This window comes from Carassius auratus, chromosome 48 (assembly GCF_003368295.1).
Source record: "Carassius auratus strain Wakin chromosome 48, ASM336829v1, whole genome shotgun sequence".
Taxonomy (NCBI): Eukaryota; Metazoa; Chordata; class Actinopteri; order Cypriniformes; family Cyprinidae; genus Carassius; species Carassius auratus.
Window position 1 is genome coordinate 11,447,191 of NC_039290.1, and position 22,070 is coordinate 11,469,260.

Sequence of the window (22,070 nt, forward strand, 5' to 3'; positions counted from 1 at the left end):
GAGCACTGGAGGTTTTCATCTTCTCCTTTTTATATTTCTCTCCCAAGAAAAAGATCCTAAAAATCTAAGGTCACCTCTAAAGTTTCAGAAGAGAGCTCAATAATGTCTCAAACTGTGCTCAAATTAGATTGACCAAAATACAAACATGTGATAAAACCATGTTATGCTTTTTATTTTTTTTGTTCCATATTAAATTTATATCTCTAAATGCTTACACTGTATCATATCAGGTGTGTCTACTCCTAAAGAATAATAATATAAAAACATCTGATATATAAATGTTTTTTTTTTTTTTTTTATCTAACCCGGTTACATTTATGTTCTGAAGCTGAATGAAACTGAATTTAAAATATATTTTGTATGGAAATATTATTGCACCACAGCACATTATTTACATTTTATAGTATGATGTTTTCACATGCAAGAAAGAAACAAAGAAAAAATAAACTATTGTTTTAGTATTGAGATAAAACAATGAAAAATATATAATGTTTTAGTGAGTTTGTTGTGTTTTTGTAATTTTTCTGTTAAAATGTTATTATATTTTTATTCTAGCACATTTTATGCATTTTCAGTCTATAATTTTTATTCTACTACTCTTTTAACATTTTAATTTTGTTTAAATTTTTATTAAATTATTTATTAGTGTATCAAGTTAAAATGAAAATGAGAAATGTTGTCTTTGCAACAAGACAACAATTAATTATTTATTTAATATGTTTTTTTTTCAGTTCAAATACATTTAATTTCAATTAAATTATTTGTTATGGTCTTAATTTTAGTTAATTATATTAACCCTTTAAAGAAATAATAAATAAAAGTAATAAAGAAAAAGAAAGCAAGAAAGAAAGAAAGAAAGAAAGAAAGAAAGAAAGAAAGAAAGAAAGAAAGAAAGAAAAAGCAAGCAAGCATGAAAAAAAGAAAGACAAAATGAGTGTGTGTGTGTGTGTGTGTGTGTGTGTGTGTGTGTGTGTGTGTGAGGGATGGAGGGGGAGCCGCATCTGGATTCCACACATGGCTGTAATTTAATGGAGAATTGCCCATTGGTTCCTGTGCAGAGATAAACAGAGTGATGGCTTTGCTTTTGTTATTGCCAGAGTATGACAACTGCTTCCATCAACAAACAATAAAAGTGTGAGGGAGAGAATGGGCCACACACTGGACAGAGACCCCTGCTGAGGACACTTCTCACCATAAACCCCCCCATCAGCTTTATGCCTGTCTGTCACAGCATCCTAATGAAGGACAACACTCATGCTGTAAGAACACAACAGACTTCCAGCCAATAAAAAACATCAATGCTGCATTTTAAAAACCATATCATGTGCATTTTGAAAGAACGCTCACCAATGCTGCATTTATTTGATGAGAAATCCAGCAAAATCAGTACAATTCTGAAATATTATTATATTTGATCACTGTTTTCTATTTGAATGTATTGTGAAATATACTGTATTCCTGTGATCAAAGCTGAATTTTGAGCATCTTCAGTGTCACATGATCCTTCAGAAATCATTCTGATATTTTAACCTCGGTCAGAGCGAACAGCAGCAGCGCTGGTGTCTGGAGATATGAGATGGATACGGGAGGGGTGCGAATGAAACGCGACTGAGATACACGAGGGTCCTGCCGTCACCCTCATGCTGTGAAACCACAGGAGGTCAACTCTTCAAATCTAGGCTGCAGTCTCAAGAAAAGAGCATAAATATTGACTAAGTGGGAGGCTTTGTGTGTGTAAACTTATATGCTAATGACCAAACACACCTTCAGTAAATACTGCATACAGACACAAATAAAACATTTTCACAAACTAGACAGACCATTCAAACACACACACACACACACACACACACACGCACACTTACACATTTCTTATTTCATATATGACTACTGTCAATCATCATTGCTTCCCATCTGAGTTTTGAGCTGAAAAAAAAAACATAGAAATAAACAATAATAAACAATTACAAAAAAACAAACAAACAAATGAATAAATAAACAAATAAATACATAAATATATGTTTTTGATAAAATGTTAAATATATTAATAGTTTGGTTAGTTAACATTTTTAGCAAGGATTTCTTAGTTACATTAAAAATGTATAATGTTACATATATGTTATATATATATATATATATATATATATATATATATATATATATATATATATATATATATATATATATATATATATATATATATATATATATATATTAAGCAGCAAAACAGTTTTCAACATTTTAATAAATGATAAATATTTCTTGAAAATTCAGCTTTGCCTTCAAAGGAATAAATTACATTTTAAAATTAATTACAACAGAAAGTTTTTTAAATTATAAAATTTATATAAAACTTACTGACACCAATTTTTTTTAAAAATGTAATAAGTGACCGACATCATATTTTTTAAGAAACAGCATTTTATATATATATATATATATATATATATATATATATATATATATATATATATATATATATATATATATATATATATATATATATATATATATATATATATTATAATGTATGTATATATGTATTTACACATACATATATGAAAACATTTGTAGTACTATATAACATTTATATAAACATACAACATTATATTTTGATTGTATTAAATTTCTATGCATAGATCAAATATGATATTGAAATGGAAAAACATACATTTCAAACATTCTGTTAAATACATGTAAGTCATTGGGACCCAAACAACCCTGTTTTCTGTGAATGACCGGCCATCTGTTACTAGTGCACGATGCTGTCAAAGTGAGTTACAAGAAACTGTATTGTTAAAATTAATTAAGCAGATTGTAAAAGACACATGTTCAATAATAAGACTAACCCAAAATGAACAGATCAATAAGATTTTAAAAGCCGGTTCTGCTGGATTATCCCTGGGAATTGAATCTGTTACCTTAGTGTTGGCAGCTCCATGTTTAACTGCATAAACACAAAACATTTGGAAATGAGTTAAATGTGCAAATTTGGGTGTGAAATTTAAAACGTATCACCCACATGGGATTTGATTGCTATCGAAATGGTAGTGTTAAAAAGAGCCATCATCCAGATGGAATACACATTAAGTGTTTGTTTGCACATGCAGACAAACATTTACATGTGTTTTTTAGCATGGCTGTGTTATTATGAACACTGCTAACTTGATTTGACAATACAAGTAGCAACATTGTGCTTCAGTTCAAACAACACTGTGATGCTCCAGTTCTTTCCTTGTATTTAATATAAATTAAACAACTGTGTCTGAAGCTGTTCAGAAACTCAACATCAAAGTATCAAAGGCAGCTTCTTTGATGCTTCCTTAAACAAAAGGAGAAATCAGAAAACAAAAACCATCATGAAAGCGTTGTATTACTATCAGCTGCATGCATGCGCACTGGAATCCTTTGAAGTTCATATATATATATATTGCAAACACTTTCTGATGAATCTGATTTGATTGAAAACACACAAATAATCAACACACTTGTCCCCGGGGCTCTCTTGAGTCAAACCTCTCATTAAGCTCTGCTTGAGAATGAGAATCTATCATTACTGCATTGGATTGAATTCACAAACACAGGCGCATTGAGAACGACAGCTGCTCTGTAAATGCAGTGAACTCCCCTCGGGCAAACTTTTGTTACGTCCGAGCGAGAGTGCATTTAACTTTTTGGCCAGTATTATTGTGCAACGCTTGTGGCAAAAGGGTGTGAAACATGTTCATAGTTTAAAGAGAGCTCAACCTGTAATTGTTGTTGCTGATATTACAAGTTTCTCTGCCTGTGGCTGATCTAATGTGTTTCACCAGTACACTGCGGTGCTGTCATTGTAAAGACAGTCTGTCTGAAGTAACCTGAGGATTATGTATTTTGCCCAAAGGCGAAGTGAGATTCTGACCTCAGCAGCTTCCTGGTCCTGGGTTCAGCCCTTCTGGACACTAAGACTATTTATAGGCATAGTTCACCCAAAAATGACAAGTCCGTCATCATTTACTCACCGTCAAACCTATATGTGTTTCTTGCTTCTGATATAAGATATTTTGAAGAATGTGTATAACCAAACTTGTCCGCATTGACTTACATAGTATAATTTTTTCAGCATTAAAACTCTCAGTCATATTGAGGGTCAATGAAATGCCTTAATTTCTTCAAGCAGGTTACCAGAATCCAATATTAACATTTGCCAAGTGCATTTTTTGGCTAAGAATGATTTAATAAATAAATAAATGAATTAGTACTTTTATTCAGCAAAGATGCATTGACTTGATTTAAAAAAGGACAGTATACGTTGTTGCAAAAGGTGTATGTTTTAAGTAAATGCTGTTCTATTGAACTTTTTATTCATCAAAGAATCTTGAACCAAATTTATCATTGTTTCTACTAAAATGTTAAGCTGTTTTCAGTGCTGAAAACACTAGGAAATGTTTCTTCAGCATGAAGAATGACATTGGAATGATTTCTGAAGGATCATGTGACACTGGACTAATGATGCTGAAAGTTCAGCGTTGAATAAATTACACTTTTAAATGTATTACAATAGAAAACAGTTATTTTAAATCGCAATAATAATTTACTAGATTTTTCATCTTTAAAAAATAATATAAAAAAATAACAATAAAACATAAACCTTTGTGAACATATACATATCAAAGAATCTTACCAACCAAATCAAATAAATACAAGCTGTCTACTAAAAAGAAATACTCCTGTGCATCTTCTAGGAGTAGAAAGCTGAAATTTTATTTTGTTTATTGTTATATAACAACTGAACTTAAAGTGGTGATACATTACTGCTATTACAACACCATTAAACATTAAATTAAAAAATATTTGACACTTAGAATTTAAGGTTTTTCAACTTTCTTTTATTTCAACTTTTCTTTTATTAAAACTTTTATATAAAATATAGAACAAATATTTGATATTTAAAAAATAAATATGTCATATTTTTTATACTTCACAAAATAGTAAATGTGATAATAATAATAATAATAATAATAATAATAATATAAAACATTTAAGTACATATTTTATGTCTTATCTTTCTCAATTTATATGCCATTTGCAGATTTGGCAAAAAAAAAAAGTTAATTTTACCCTGCCTGTCACTGTTTTTTTTTTTTTTTTTTTTTTTTTTTTTTGCAGTAGACAAGGAAATATTATTCACAATATTTTAAACAATTGGAAACCTCAAGTGCCAAGCCCACCTTTCGTATACATGCTATGTAGAACTGACTTAATCCAGGAATGAATGAAGACGATCTGTGAATCAAGGACAGGAGAGAGGTTCTTGACAGTGAGTCCCACTATTGTCCACAGCTCAAAGACAGATCGACACCTGGCTGGACACTTCACAACTGCCTTTGACACGGACAGCTTTGGACCCGCAGACAACAGACTTTTTGTCACATAAAAAGACAATCTGCGTCCACTACGAGACACGTGCAGCTTGTTCTAGAACACACTAGATATGACAGACAACCTCAACATTGTCCTTCTCTCATTTCACCAACTAGATTCCAATAACAAGTGCCACCGTTGAGACATTTTACGAAGCCGTAAACAACTTAGAACATCATCAAATATTCAGTACGCTTTATGCTCATAACGATAATCAAACAACCGTGCTGCTAAATAAAACTCTGTTTTGCACCTTCTACATGAAAGCTTGGAGCCCTGTTGGCTTTCATCCACGTCGTTCTGTTTGTTGTTCAGCTTCTATCATCTTTGTCAATAAGAGCTATGATCTCGCATTAGCATGCGTCCGGCGAAGGGAAATGGATAAAAGTGGCGTAGCATTGCCATGGTGACCACATAAATGGCTCTGAGGCCGAACAATGGCTGAAAGCCTCTTTCTTCACCGTCAACATCTGCTGCATCACATTCAGAATTATGGGATGTTCTGATGGTTATTTTATTTATTTATTTTCTTGGTGCTGCAACCCTCTTTGAAAAGCAGCAGACGGTGGAAGACACGAGCATGCCTTGGACATCAGCCAACTTCTGTTTCACAAAAAACGTCCGTGCCTCAAATATTTTGGGCTGATTAGTAAACACATCATCGGTATTGTTCAGGTCAGTGAGGATTGTTGAAGACTATTAAAAGAGAAAGGTCACGTTTTGCTTCCTTTGGTTACAGTTCGGATCAAATGAGGACATATAAGGGTATGATATCGAAAAGGAGAAATCTTAAAAATCTAAAAAGTGCCACATTTTATCAAAACAATTTCTATTTTGAATAAATGCTGTTGAAAAATCTTGAAAAGAGTATCACAAGTTCCCCCCAAAAAATATTAGGCAGCACAACTGTTTCCAACACCGATCTGCAAATCAACATATCAGAATGATTTCTGAAGGATCATGAGTAATGATGCTGGAAATTCAGCTTTGCATCAGAGGAATAAATTATATTTAAAAAAAAATATTAAGATAGAAAACAGTTATTTTAAATTGTAATAATATTTCACAATATTACTGTTTTTACTGCATTTTTGTCAAATAAATGCAGCTTTGATAAGCATAAGAGACTTCTTTCAAAAACTTTAATGTATAAACACTTTACTGAGCCCAAACCTTTGAACTTATTACATATAATTTTGGTAGAGACATTTGAAAAAATAAATAAATACTTAATAGAAATATATTTTAAAAGAAAACTACATCCCAAAGGTTTCCTTCTAGAACTGTATCACTGAATTCAAAATGTGTTTATCATAGAAATGTGTATTCAAATGAGTTGCATTTTTAATACATTTTGATAAAAAAATGTCCTTTTTTCTCAAAAGTTACTAACAGAATGTATCTCCATAGGAAAAAAAAAACACAGTGGAAGTCTCTTTAACATCTCATTTGCTTCTCAGTGACACTGAAAGGAAGATAAACTGTGACTTTTTGTGACATTTGAAGTTATTTTGAAGTTATTTTACATTGTAGTGTTAAAATTGGTGACAAATATGCACAATATCATTCATATGGTTTCCAATGACAGTTTTATTTTTTATTTTTCATTAAAAATATTTTTTTTTCCTTATGAATCATGTTGAATGAAATTGCTGCTTGGTAAATAACTAGCATTGTCTTGTGAGATCAAGTTGAACTTCCTATAGTCCCAATGATCTGAGCTACTTCAGCTAACAAAACTATATTGTAAGAACATTTAGCTAATGTTGCCATTAAGCTGAATATTCAATATCTGACCTCAGTGTCTCCTAACCTTAGTTTGAGCACTAAAATGCTTCTCTGGGACGTTCTGCCTAACGCAGCATCTCCATCAGCCTTTACTGAAGTTATAAATGGTAGCAGCACTAGGCAACCACGGGTAAAATTACAATATGCAAACAGTGTGGCTGCGGTCTGTGGCTGTGTGTCTAACCTCAGTTTACCTGCTAGATTCTCACTGAGATTTTATGTACCACAGGAAATCCAACCCACTTCAGCGGTCAAGCAGTCACACTGACCACAGCTTCATAACGAAGGCTTTTACACTATAGCTGTGTGGACGCGAGCCAGTCGACAGGCAGATGTCGAAGCGATGCATGAAAGCGGGTTGGACTGGATTAGGTATCTGCTGCTTTTCATGTGTAAATGAAATGTGACTTTTCTAGCAACAGGTTTTTGATGTGACCACGAGATGAGAAACACTGCAACAATGATCTGTAGCCACGGTCAGTTCAATGGCAGTGACTGAAGCGTTTGTCCTTGTGCTGTCCAGCTGGATCACAACTTATGTAAGAGAGAGACACTGAAAAACAGCCGAGACACAAAAAGTCTGAGAGACAGAGATTGAATGGGAGGGGAATCAGATGTAGATTCTGTCAGATGTGAGTGTTCTACTCCTGTGAAGCAGAAGGGAACCACAAAATGTGCATTTTACCACCTGCTTACACTTCTAACACCATTATACAGATTCAACATCTGCCAAACTGCTGTAGTTAGACCAAAGTTCAGGAAAACATGAGACACCTAAAGCACCATGTGGGTTTAGGCTGGACCACAAAAATACAAGCTTCACTTTTCTGCTTCAGTTAAAGGAAAAGTAACTTTTGCAAAATGTTATATGTATAATTTTGTATATGTTATATTTTATTTTACAGTGCAATAATAAAATCTCAAAGTTTTTCTTAAGTTTACATTAAGAGTTAATAATAAAGATGAATACACAGAAAATGCAGTACTTTTCTGGCCGAACACTATGCATTCATTTTATGGACACTTTCATAAACGTTAAAACACAATGCAATGTAAAATTCTAAATAAAAGTAAAACACCCAGAAAAAAAGTCCAGAAGATTTCTTCATATTAATACAGTATATTTTGCCCTATTTTCTGAATTTTCTTAAAGTTTTCATTTGATTTTATATATATATATATATATATATATATATATATATATATATATATATATACACACACAAATATGTATTATTTTATATTTATATTTGTATATTTAATTATTATAAGTAATAAATATAAATATTGCTCTCATACACACATATATACATATATGTGTGTGAGCATTATTATTTCAGTATTATTATTATTATTTGTACTTTTTTTTTTGGCAGAAGAGAATGGGCAAGACGTAAATTTGGAGAAAAAAAAAAAGACTGTGAAAGTCGCCAAACCAACTACCCTGACCTGCCCCTTTTTCCTTTTTTTCCCCCATCATCACGCTTCCAAAGGTTCATGAACTCTCTTAGCCAATGCAAGTAACCTCCAACACAATCGCTCTGTCCCAAGCCTATCACAACTAATTACATTTCTTCCTCAGGTTTTGTCCAGCTTAGCGCGTTTCTGTCACGGTCAACATATCATCACCTCCGATCTCCAGATGTCTTTACCGCGGCCGAGCTACAACCAGATCTGCTTTAGCCTCACCTCTGGCATCCATATTGATCCAACAAATTTGCCACAAATCATTTTACAAATGCATGGTGGGGGGCTATAGAAGCGAGTGGAAATGCTCCCATTCAGACCCGCCATGCTCCTGTGGAGACTGAGCCCCGTGCTTGGCTTGTTGGAGCGCGCTGACAGCCTCTGATCCCCCGACCATCTGTGGGGTGGGCTGGCCCGCGTTCAGGAGCCCTTTGTGTTCTCTGAAGCTCAGTGGATTCAACAGTAACTAAAAATTAGAAAGCAGAAAGACCAGGAAAGAAAGGAGCTGGCACACACCCACAGTTCAATCACGGGCCATTCAGAAGATCAGCACAAACACAGAGCGAACAACTGGTTTCGTAACTTCTGTGGAATATACATTTTGGATGTGTGCTAAACGGTCAGCGGTTCGAGGATGGATGAAGTGATTATTGCAAACCAGCTGTGTAGTTCAAGTCAAGTCAAGAGACTCATCGGAAGTCATTTGGGATGTGCTTTAGCTTGAGTGAGGGATGCTGGGATTGGACAGGTGTTGGCGTCTGCATGTGAAGACACCCGTGGGCCGCAGATGTGCGCTGAGGGTCCCTGTCATGATCGGCCCCGCTAGTGGCCACTGATATTTGGAAAGAGATGGAAAACAGTTTGCTGAGTTGGCGGGTCGGTTTCAGATGAGTTCAATTAATCATTAATCTGAATTGTTTCCAGTGCACAGCCGTTCATGGTTACCGGTGGGCTGGAGAAACGACATGCCGTCTGCTTTACTGAGGGAGAAGAAGAGTTTCTAATCAACTTTTATTCAAGCCTTTGTTTTAAATAAAAATACATAAGTAAAAGTGATATTTGCCCCACAAAACTCATCTTCATGTACCTACATGGTTAGGTTATAGCCACCTGATTAGTGACTGTTTTGATCTGAATGTCCAAAAAAATAAATAAAATGGAACACTTTTTGATTGTATATAAGAGGTAAGCTAAACATAAAGTTAAAATAATGAAAAGAAGAATTAGGAAGAATCAATAAATTATTAATAACGTGTTGTTAATTTGTGAATAATCATGCAATCAATAAAATAGTAACTGTGGCCTGATTACGATTATTTTAAAATGTAATATAATCTAATTACAAGTAATTAATTTTTTGGAATCTGATTACATAATCCAGATTAACTGTAATCAGTTATTACCCTTTTAACAGTATTATTTTATTGGACGTCTATATGGTGACTGATGTATGTTTACATGTACTCTATGGGAAATAAATGAACAGGAAATGGCCACCACATGTGTGGAAGTATAATTTATAGAGAAGATGGTGCAATCTGAAAAATAGTTGCGCTGACTCTCAACTCAAACAAATGACCCAAACCCAGTCTGTCCTGTAATGAAGTCATGTGGAAGTGTGTGTATATTTGTGTAAATGCACTAGTGATGGAAAGGTAAAGTGTCAATGAGGAAAGGTAAACAGGAAGTGTGCATTCGCTCCCACATCACACACACAATCACATGCACCGATTCTTGATTTATATTTACATGCACATGTTTACTCACCATTACACAAAAAGAAGCTGAGTCATCTAAAAAATAAAAGGAGAAAGAGCTTCGTTTATGTGGTTTTGCGTATTTGCATTCATATATCAGCAATAACTTGCATCAAATGTTTGCTGTAAATCAGTTTATACAAATATTTGTGTAAGTTTTAAACAAACAGGTCAGCGAGACACAACAACAATGTTGCAGCAGAGGGTTTTTCAGCGGCTTCTCTGTATGTCGGGGGGCCACATCTCATAACCTCCAACATGTGGTCAGCTCCTATTATTTTAACTGCTTCCAGTGACTTTAGATCCCGGTGACCTCCAAGTGCAATCAAGAACAGGAATGGACACATTAAAACGCCAAATGCAGGACAGCTTAGGTTACCACCCTATGAAGAACAAAGACAAAACAACATTTTTGGAAAGCATGTACTGCAATTCCACTCCCAAAGCTATTAAATAAAACGAAGTCGACCAAATATTTAAACAAAGTCAGGTTGATTAATAAATTGTGGCTTGATTGTTTTTATTAAATGTTTTGACTACTAATTTGGTTTAATGTCCAGCTTTATAGAAATGATAAAACTAGGATGAGAAAATGTGAACAAAAATCTTATATCCATTACTTTTTTAAATATAATGATAATAAATAATAATAATAATAATAATAATAATAATAATAATAAAAATACATTCAAACAGTTTTTAATTTTTAAAAAGCACCAAAATCAAAAGCAAATAGGCAAAAAACAACAACAACAAAAAAAAAACCTGTAAAGAGATTTAAACTAAGTCCTAGTCCTCGAGATTGATATGAAAATCACAGAAAATTATGACAAAATAACATTTAATTCATTCATTCATTCAATTTTCTTATTGTAATCAAATGTAATTGTAATTAAATAAAATATTATAAATAAGTATAAAATTAGAAGGCATTTTCCATTAAAAAAACAAAAAACAAAACAAAAAAAAAACAAATGAAAACAAACTAAAAACAAACATTATAGGGCTGTATTGTAGCATAGAAAATCTGTAGCATATATCTGAAAGCATTGAAACTTACATTTAATTCATGAATTTGCTTATTGTTAGATCTATATTCACTTTTATAGACTTTGCATGAAAAATGTATAGAATGATGAATTAGTATACAATTCAAATAAATGTTCAATTTAAAAACAAAAACAAACAAACACAAAAACTGTGGAAGGATCAATATCAATAACGTGTAAAATGGGAGTCTGCACTGCTCTGGAAGTGCTCTCAGAGCTTCCATGCGTGTTGTTTTTCTTCCTGAAGTTTTTACATGGAAAACATGAAGTGTACTCAGGGGAAGGAGGAGACAAGGGGTGGTGAGGGTGATGCCCAACTGCCAATGTTTACAGCAGCTGTCATTAACAGAGTCTGCAACTTTCTGAAGAGAGAGAGAGACATCCACTTAGTCAGGAGCCTCCAGGGTTATTAATGAAAGCCAGAAACTTTAAGATGCCGACAATTCATAATCTTTCAATAACCTTAAAATGCTCTAACAACACACTATAATATCCAGTACACCCTAGAAACACCCCAACAATGTCATAGAACACATGACAAATGCCATAGCAACACCTTAAAAATGTTCACAATCTGAACACTTTAAAATGATATCATGACATCATAGAACAGCTTAATATGCTGGAGCAACAAAATATAATTTTCAGAATACCCTAGCAACATCATAACAATCTTATAGAACACCTTAAAATGCTCTAGCAACAAATTTTAATATCCAGAACACTGTAACATCATCATAGAAGACCTCAAAATGCTCTAACAACAAACTATAATGTCCAGAATACACTAGCAACATCCTTACAACCTTATAGAACACCTTAAAAAGTTCTAGCAACACACTATAATGTCAAGAAAACCCTAGCAACACCCTAACAATGTCACTGAACACCTTAACATGCTCTGGCAACACACTATGTCCAGAACACCCTAACAACATCATAGAACAGCTTAAAATGCTCTAACAACACACTATATTGTCCAGAACACCCTGACAACATTCTAATAACCTCATAGAACAACTGACAAATGCCATAGCAATACCTTAACAATGTCACTGAACAACTTAAAATGATGTAGCAACACACTATAATGTCCAGAACACCATAACATCACAGGACACCTTAAAATGCTGGAGCAAGAACACCCTAGCAACACCCTAGCAATGTCACTGAACACCTTAAAATGCTGTTGCAAAACACTATAATGTCAAGAACACCCTAGCAACACCCTAAAATGTCACTGAACACCTTAAAAAGCTGTTGCAACACACTATAATGTCAAGAACACCCTAGCAAGACCCTAAAATGTCACTTTACACCTTAAAATGTGGTTGCAGCACACTATAATGTCAAGAACACCCTAGCAACACCCTAACAATGTCACTGAACACCTTAAAATGCTGTTGCAACACACTATAATGTCAAGAACACCCTAGCAAGACCCTAAAAATGTCACTTTACACCTTAAAATGTGGTTGCAACACACTATAATGTCAAGAACACCATAGCAACACCTTAACAATGTCATTGAACTCCTTAAAATGCTGGAGCAACAAACTAAAATGTTCAAAATACCTTCGCAACATCGTAACAATCTTTTAGAACACCTTTAAAAGTTCTAGCAACACACTATAATGTCAAGAACACCCTAGCAACACCTTAACAATGTCATTGAACACCTTAAAATGCTTTTGCAATACACTATAATGTCAAGAACACCCTAGCAACACCCTAACAAAGTCACTTTAAACCTTAAAATGTGGTTGCAACACACTATAATTTCAAGAGCACCCTAGCAACACCCTAACAATGTCACTGAACACCTTACAATGCTGCTGCAACACACTATAATGTCAAGAACACCCTAGCAACACCCTAACAATGTCACTGAACACCTTACAATGCTGCTGCAACACACTATAATGTCAAGAACACCCTAGCAACACCCTAACAATGTCACTGAACACCTTAAAATGCTGTTGCAACACACTATAATTTCCAGAAAACCCTAGCAACATCATAGAACACCTTAAAAAGCTGGATAAACACACTACAATGTCAAGAGCACCCTAGCAAAACCCCTAACAATGTCATAGAACACCTGAGATATGCCATAGCAACTAAATATAGTGTCCAGAACACCCTAGCAACCTCCTAGAACAACTTAGAAATGGCATAGCAAATATATAGAATGTCTTTGCAATGCAATGCCATAGCCACAACCTAGAACAATCTAGCAATTCCCCAGAACAACCTAGGAACCACACAGTAACATCCTGGCAACCACCAAGAACTTTCTAGCATTGTGATAATTCTTCCACTCACATATTCATCAGAAATGTAAAAACCTGGTTTTTTTATTGCATCAGAGTCTGGACTGTTGAACTTCCATATTGAAGGATATATATATGTTGAAACATGATCCCTGTTTTGGATATTTGTTGAAGTCAGGCTGTTTGCTGACAGGGGAGTCTGTGTGAGACTAGTGGTCCCTCAGAAACCCAATTCATCCACACAGCTCATCTCTCATAATAGGAGAGGAGCCTCATGAGTGATGTGGAGCGGTGGAGGTTATAGCGACCCAGGGACACACAACTCTTTCCCCTTTCCTCAAACACCAGCTCTCACTGTGGATTTCTGAGGACTATCATGGATGCTCCCACATGTGTTCATACCATTTAATGCCATCCTTTTAAACATGCATCAATACACAGGTGTAAGAGTGAAGACACAACTTTTCCAGAACACACAATGTTTTTTAACAATGGTTTTTAAAATGCAACAAAACTAACTCTGCAGCTGCAGTAGTTTGAGATTAAAATATAAGAAATAATTTGAGGATACACAAGTATAACATTTAGTTTAAAAAGAATAGTTAAAAATCTTTCCACAGATACATTTATATTTATTAAATATACTATGAGAGAAATGAATTACTATCTATCCATCCATCAATATACCTTTTTTTTTAAATAAACAATCAATAGTTTCCTGAACAAAGAGTAAACAAGCATAACTAGCTTTTTTTTTTTTGATGAAATACTTTTCCAGAGATAATATATATTTTAAATAGAAATTAACTTAACTACTGTTAAATAATTTTTTTTTTTTTTATATATCACATATCATAAAATATTTCTAAAACATTAAAAAATATACAAAAATCTACCCTTGTATCGATTTTAAAATGAAAAATGACTAGTTTTTAATACATCATTAACATATTACTTTTATTTATCTAATATATTACATATCATAAATGTTTCTCTTTTTATAATCAATCGATCGTTTCCTGTGTAAAGAGGTTTAACTAGATAATATATTGGACAAAAGTTCAACCAATATTCCAGTTTTGGGAGAAACTTCCATGTGGGCAACTACATGCTACACAATGAGAGAAATACTACTCCACTCCTGCCTGCAGATTTCTCTCATAAAAAAGCCTTTGATAGTTTAGCCATCTGGTCAGAGCCTTGAAAAAAATCCTCATAAAAGAGGCCCAAATAAGGTCAGAGGTCACCCCCTCCCAGGGTCAGGAGGCCCTTGAAGGTTGTTATAGTGGACTTTGCTGAAGTTGTCAACCACAATCCACATGAAAAATTAATGTGCAACCTTCTTTTTAAACATGTATTTCATTACAGTTAACAAAAGCTGTGGCTCGAGATCTCTGGTCTGAAACGGCAGATCGGCCACAAAATTGATCTGGGGTCGTGGGGAAAATGAGATTAGTACAAATATATCACATGTAATCAGCGGAAACATTGATTCGATGCTTCCAGAAGCTTGTCCTTCTTGAGAATAAGCCATTAGACTGAATGTTGATGATGTTCCCTTGCAACAGAACGTAAAATGTCCTTTGAGGTAATAGATCATGATTTGACATATTTGTTTAGGTATACGCTGTCATTTATCAACCAGTGCAATGACTCTACACATTCCAGGCATAGCTGTAGTTAAAGACTGGTTAATCTGGGAGATCTGGTAAGAGACATGATCAGCAAATATAACGTCCTCAGATAACCAGACTCTGCGGTTAAAACATTCATTCTTAGGCAAAAGATGCATATTTAAAGGGATTGGTCACCCCAAAATGGAAAATCTGTCATCATTTACTCACCTTCAAGTCATTTAAAACCTGTTAGACTTTCATTCTTATGTAGAACATAAAAGATGTCATTAGAATCTTTTATTTTTTTTCACACGTCCATACAATAGATGCCAAAGGTCACCAAAACTATTTGGTTACTAACATTCTTTAAAATATCTTTTGTGTGTGTGTTAATACTACTACTACTACTAGTAAAGTTCACAAACAAACATATAAGGAAATAAATCTATTTTGATTTAGATTTTTTTTAAATAAATAAACATGTAAATAAATATGCATTTAGACATTTTATACATTTTGACTTTTACACTAAGGCACATAGCTATAAATGGTAAATAATGTAATAAATAGTAAATAAAGTCTTAAACATGTTAACATGAGACTAGTTTGATAAAACTTCATTGGTGATATAACTAGAGGGTCATTCATTTAGGACGATGGTCTCAGAATAAAAACGATGATTCACAAGCTTTACATTTCCAAATGCTCCAGCATCTTCCATTCTTCCATTACAAGTGCCCGGATGAGTCCAAATTAATTTGTGAGCTAATGAACATGATGCCACAAATGCTGTCTTGTTTTAAGCCCAGAACATTCCAGTAAATGTCTGAATGATATCTTGTTTTATGAAATGTTTGGTGCCATCTTTATGATTCGTTTTTGGTCTCTTCAGGTAGCAGTTAATCTGAACCGTCTCAAAAATCTGGGCTGGTTTAGAAACTCGTAAACTTAGGGTTGTGCTCTTATCATCTACAGAACGTATAATGGTGCAACGACAAGCCTGTGGTTAACCCTGACCTATCCAGGGCTTGTTATTACAAAATGACTCTGGATGAAAGGCAGACACTGGAAACAAACTGTTAGGACGTTATTAAGCTACTGCTGCATGTAGGATTTCATAGAAGATGGCACGTTTTAATATTTTTAGATGTGATTCAGGATACTTTGGATCTTATATCACTAAAGAAACCCTTTAAGACACGAAATAAAAGAATGAAAGTACAGTATGCACTGTAAATACCACAGTACCATCAAAGCACCATTATGTGTCTAATGCATCTAATACATCAGTGTAATGCCATTACCTTTTTTTATTTGTTATTATTTTTTTTTTTTGGTAATAGAAAATACAATACTAATAGAACAAAATAACATATGTTTTATATATCACAAATACAAATCCCAATTTAGGTTTAAAATATAATAAAATATAATTTATAATATAAATTATGAAATATAAGTTTGTAAGGATAATGGTAATGATAATAATAATTATTATTATTAATAATAGATTACATATAAAGGAGAAAGAAAAACCTAATATAGCTATACAATTTCAAATTAAAATTTTAAATAAAATAATAAAATACCTTTAATGCTAAAGTACCTTTTTAAATAAGAACAGTGCTTTTTTAATAAAAGCTTTCAGTATGAGTATTGAGTATTGCTCACTTCTTCAAAAATCAAATAATACAAATATACAAACGTAAAATATAGAATTTAAAACAATAAAAAATTATATAGCCTCTAATGCCAAAGCATAAAATGTCTTCAGTGTTCAATATAAGAATTCTGTAATTTCAGAATCTGCTCAACAGATATATTCACCTCCGTGGCTTATTGATACTCTACGCCTCTGTTCAAAACGATAGAGGCAACAGCAAACGATACTGACAGGGGTGTCCGGTTTCTGAGGGAACAGGGAGGCTTCTGGGATACGATGTGCTCCATTTAACACCACGGAAAGACATGACTGACCAAAATTATACACAAACATACAAGAGAGCACTCATAGCACAACATCAAGCTTGAACTATGATGCTCTTGGGTAACCTGTGAGAACACACTCATGAGCGATAGATTTATGGGTAAAGAAATTAGGCAAGTTTTAAGGTTGTTTAAAACATATAGACACTTTGAGTACTGTTAGACTGATATGGTGTTAAAATAAAATATGCTGGATAAAATAATACAAATAAAATAAATAATGAAATAAAATAAAAACAGAATAACAATATAATAATATCAATAATAATAATAATAATTGCAATATTGTATGAAAACAAAACAGCCCAGACTTAATGCAAAAAATAAATAAATAATACAATTAAATACAAATAATAAAAATATATAAATGTAAAACTGAAATGTAACAAATGAAACATAAATAAATAAATAAATAATAAATACTTAAAACAAAAATTAAAATGAATAATCACATAAAAAAGTTATGAAATAAAATAATTATTAATAAATAAAAATATAAATGATGAAGACAAACACAAAACAGATGTAACATAATCAAATGTTATAAAAATAGCAGACACTTATATTAACTTTCTCATTGAAATTATGAGAATAGAAATTTCTATTTGCATTAAAATAAATTATACAGATAAACAACAGAATAAAATAAAATAAAATAAAATATAAAATTCTTAGGAGGCAGAATAGACACTGAACAGATTCTAATGAAACCAGCAGTCCCACTGAAATTATGAGAATGGAAATTTCCATTAGAGCATTTAAACAAATGCCCATAAGTATTTAGCATTCCTGAGGTTTTGGCTCATTAAAATAAAACAATATGAAAAAAAAACGGGAAATTCCACATGACAGTTACAACTAAAGAAGCGTTTTCTCATAATCAACATGATTGTAGAGGGAAAACAAACAAACAGTATTTCTCACAGAACTCTGCCTAAGGGGGCCGGCCAGGCGGGACGGGGGTCTTCATTATACCATGTGCTTATTAATCTTCTCTAATTGCAGGTTTATGTTTCTCAGACTGTGGCAGCTGGATTTTATTTTTCATTTTTTTTTTGTCATTCTTTTCGAGTCCAGCTGGCCATCTACAACTCTAGTGATAACTCGACTGTGAAGTAATGACCCAAAAAATTACACAAATCAATTATTTAATTATTTACTCACCCTCATGTTGTTTCAGACCTTCACATGAAAGCTAGTGATCACGGCTCACAAACTCCTAACAGAGCAAAGGGAAAAAATGCTTTTGAAACCATTTTCACTCAGAAATCATTTACATAGAAATAATTACACAGAAACAGCAAGTAACACCTTGAATTAAATGTGAACATTTAATTGTGTGTGAGTAGAAAGATTGAAAGAGTTATAATAAAAATTATAATCTTTGATTATTTATAATTTATTTCATTGTTACTATTTTTTTTGCAGTGTTCTTAACTGCACACACAAACACACACACACACACACACACACACACACACACACACACACACACACACACACATATACACTAAATGAAAATGTTAATTTTGCCAACTTGGGTATAGCTTGATCTATGATGGGTAAATGATGACTGAACGCTCATTTTTGGGTGGACTATCCCTTTAAGACTATCAAAGAGAAAACACTGCTTGACTCAAACACAAAGTCTGAACGCTTTCAAACTCATTTGAATGTACAAATCAAATCATTTGACTATTACACAAGTGTTTATATCTGCATTTCCCAAACTAAGGTCATGGAAACATGCAATCAGCTTCAGAATTGCATTTCACGTGTTGCACAAAGCTGGAACGCTCTTTTGGGAAAGAATGCATCATGCAGGAATAATTGCCCTCATCCCTCTCTGGGCGCTCAGTTAAAAGAGATTCAGACGGTTTGTAATCTCTCCTCACCACCCCTCCTCCTATGAAGGAAAGCGCGAGAGGGGGCTGGGTGTGTTTGACCGGGGAGAGCCGATGGGTCAATGGAGGGTGGGTCATCTACACACCCACAAACACACTAACTACATTAGCCTCCTGCAATCAAATTAATATGGGTCGATCAAAATACATCTGAAAAAGTCTGAGTGTATAGAGGCTGATCAAAGATTGAACTCTACTGGTCTGTTTGTGTTCCCAAAGGTCAGCATTATGGGAAAACTCTGCAGAGCTGATCATTGGCTGTGGCTCATCTTTCAGACTGGTCACATGGGTTGGCCTAACTTCTCACATCACATGATTAGACGTTATTACTGCGGCTGATCAGACTGTCTAGACTCATATCACTAGTAAAGCTAGTATACTAATAAACTATTCCTGTAGCACAATTGGTAGAGCATTGCCATACCAAGCGCAAGGTTGGGGGTTCGATTCCCTGGGAACACATGATAGGTAAAAATTGATAGCCTGAATGCACTGTAAGTCGCTTTGGATAAAAGCGTCTGCTTAATGCATCAATTTAAAGCATGATGTCTTTTAATTTGATTTGAAGTTAAGTTTTATTGTAGTGTTCAACCCAAACTACCCATTCTAAACTGCGTATATTTCTATGTTTGCACTCAATTAATCAGAAATAAACATCAAAAATAATGATAGTGGATATAGAGATTGTATTTGTCTTACAGATATTTCTTACTACGGTTACTATAGATTTAAAATGTATATAATTATAATTATGATTTATATATATTTTTTCTATTTTAGAAAAATTATATTTTTGATTTTTAAATATGATTAATTATAATTGGCATTACAAAAATATTATTATAAAATGTGTATAATTATTGTTAATTATATTATACATTTTATATGTTTTTTTGTAAAAAAAAAGTAATTAAAATGTTAACATTTTTAACAATGCAACAAGTATTATGATATGGAGATTGTATGCTTAATGAAATTTCTTACTTAGGTTATTATAGTTCATTTTTAAATATGACAATTACCACTGGCTGTAAAAAAATGTTTAATTATTATATAATTATTATTAATTTATTATACATTATGTAATTTTATTATTTTTATATTGATTATTTTAACATTCTTATATGAAAATTCTAAAACTGTTTTCTTAAAAAAAATAATAATAATAAAAAATAAAAAAAATATATATATATATATATATAAAATGAATAAACATTTAATAGTTTTTCCATCTATTTTAGATGTAGTATCTTAAGGCTGCCAAAGTTATATGGATAGTACACTACACTTTAAATCACACACAAAAACAGTAATTTCATGCTGTTTGATGGTGTGTAAATGATGACAGATTTTAATTTCTGGGTGAACGATCTCTTTAACATGTTATTCCAGATTCCTTACCCATTTCAAGCACATAACTGTCTAGTTATCTTCAGATATGTGAGTGAAGTACAGGATAATGGCTTGAGCGGTAATAATTCAGCAGTTTGTCTAGTTGTTTACCAGTTGTTTATATCTGGACTGTGTCCACTTGTAGATGTGTGCCTCTATATTTGTCCTCCTGATGCTTTGATAAGGCAGTGTTTCTCTGTAACCGTCTGGCATCTCGTCATCTCCCACCCTCCCTCCGTCCCTCACACACACACACACACACACACTGGACTGGTGTGGATGGTGAGAGGTCTGGCGACCCACCCTGGTAAACAAGGGAAGATGAAGCTGCTCTCTTTTTGAGGACAGACTATCTGCATTCAGCCCTGTCTGACTCCAAAAATCATCCTCAGGATGGATACAATATACATATAACTAAAAATACACACACAGATTACAAACCTGTCATCATTTACTCACCCTCGTGTCATTCCAGAAATATATGACTTGTTTTCTATATTTCTGTGAAAAACAGAAGATTATGTTTGTTGGGTCTCATTGTTGCATGCTTAATATATGAATTTTTATATGAATTTATCTTTTTACGATTTCAAATTATATTCTTACTGAAATTACTAACGTTTGGGAAGATATTAATTTATAATATGACGATAATGGCAAAATGGGATTGACCTATCTGTATTATGAAACTAAATATGCAATTTTTCTCATTAGTGTTGTATCATATGCATGAGGTGCAGCATGTGCTCTTATAAAGAGCAGCGTGGAGCTCCATGTGTCTGTGATGTGGATTCAACTTCTCTTGCTTTGTTACAGCACTACTAGTGCTTATTTGCTGTAACTGCAGGCTGTGAGTTACTTTCTGGGTGTACAACAATATAAAACAATTACATTAAAGACATGATAAATTTAGCTCACTTTGGATCCATGTCCTTGTGTGAAGAAACTCTGTCCTATGACACAACACTGGTCAGGGTCCACTCTCTCTCTTTCACTGATCTATCAAGAATGAATGAATAAATAAATAAATAAAATTAAATAGAAATACATTAAAATAGACTTATTTTTTTGTTAAGTGATCAAATCTTTGTAAACATTTTATATTAAATCATGCATGATAGTAGACTAAAAAAGTCATTGCATTCTACACGAGATTAAAGAAATCCTGGAAAAGATACATTTAAGTATAAATATACTTTATATTTAAGATACTTTTTAAAGCATTTTATAATTTTAAGAATATAATTAACAATTTGTTTACTTATTGTGTTCTTACAGTTTATGATTCTTACACAAACATATTTTGGGGAAAAAAAATATTAAAGAGATATTGGGTAGTCATTACAAAAAAAATTAAAGAAAAATGTAAAAGAATGTAAAATAATTTTTTTTTTCATGTGATACAAACATATTTAAGGATATATTTAAGAATATA

At 33.0% G+C, this 22,070-nt stretch overlaps 1 long non-coding RNA gene across 1 annotated transcript; it reads right to left on the reverse strand.

Annotated features, from left to right (window-relative positions):
• Nucleotides 1–10,459: 10,459 nt before the first annotated feature.
• LOC113065394 (uncharacterized) lies at nucleotides 10,460–18,584 on the reverse strand. Its single transcript, XR_003279013.1, has 2 exons — nucleotides 18,504–18,584; nucleotides 10,460–10,798 (listed from the first exon to the last, which is right to left on the reverse strand). It is a non-coding gene; the product is annotated as an uncharacterized LOC113065394 (long non-coding RNA).
• Nucleotides 18,585–22,070: the final 3,486 nt, after the last annotated feature.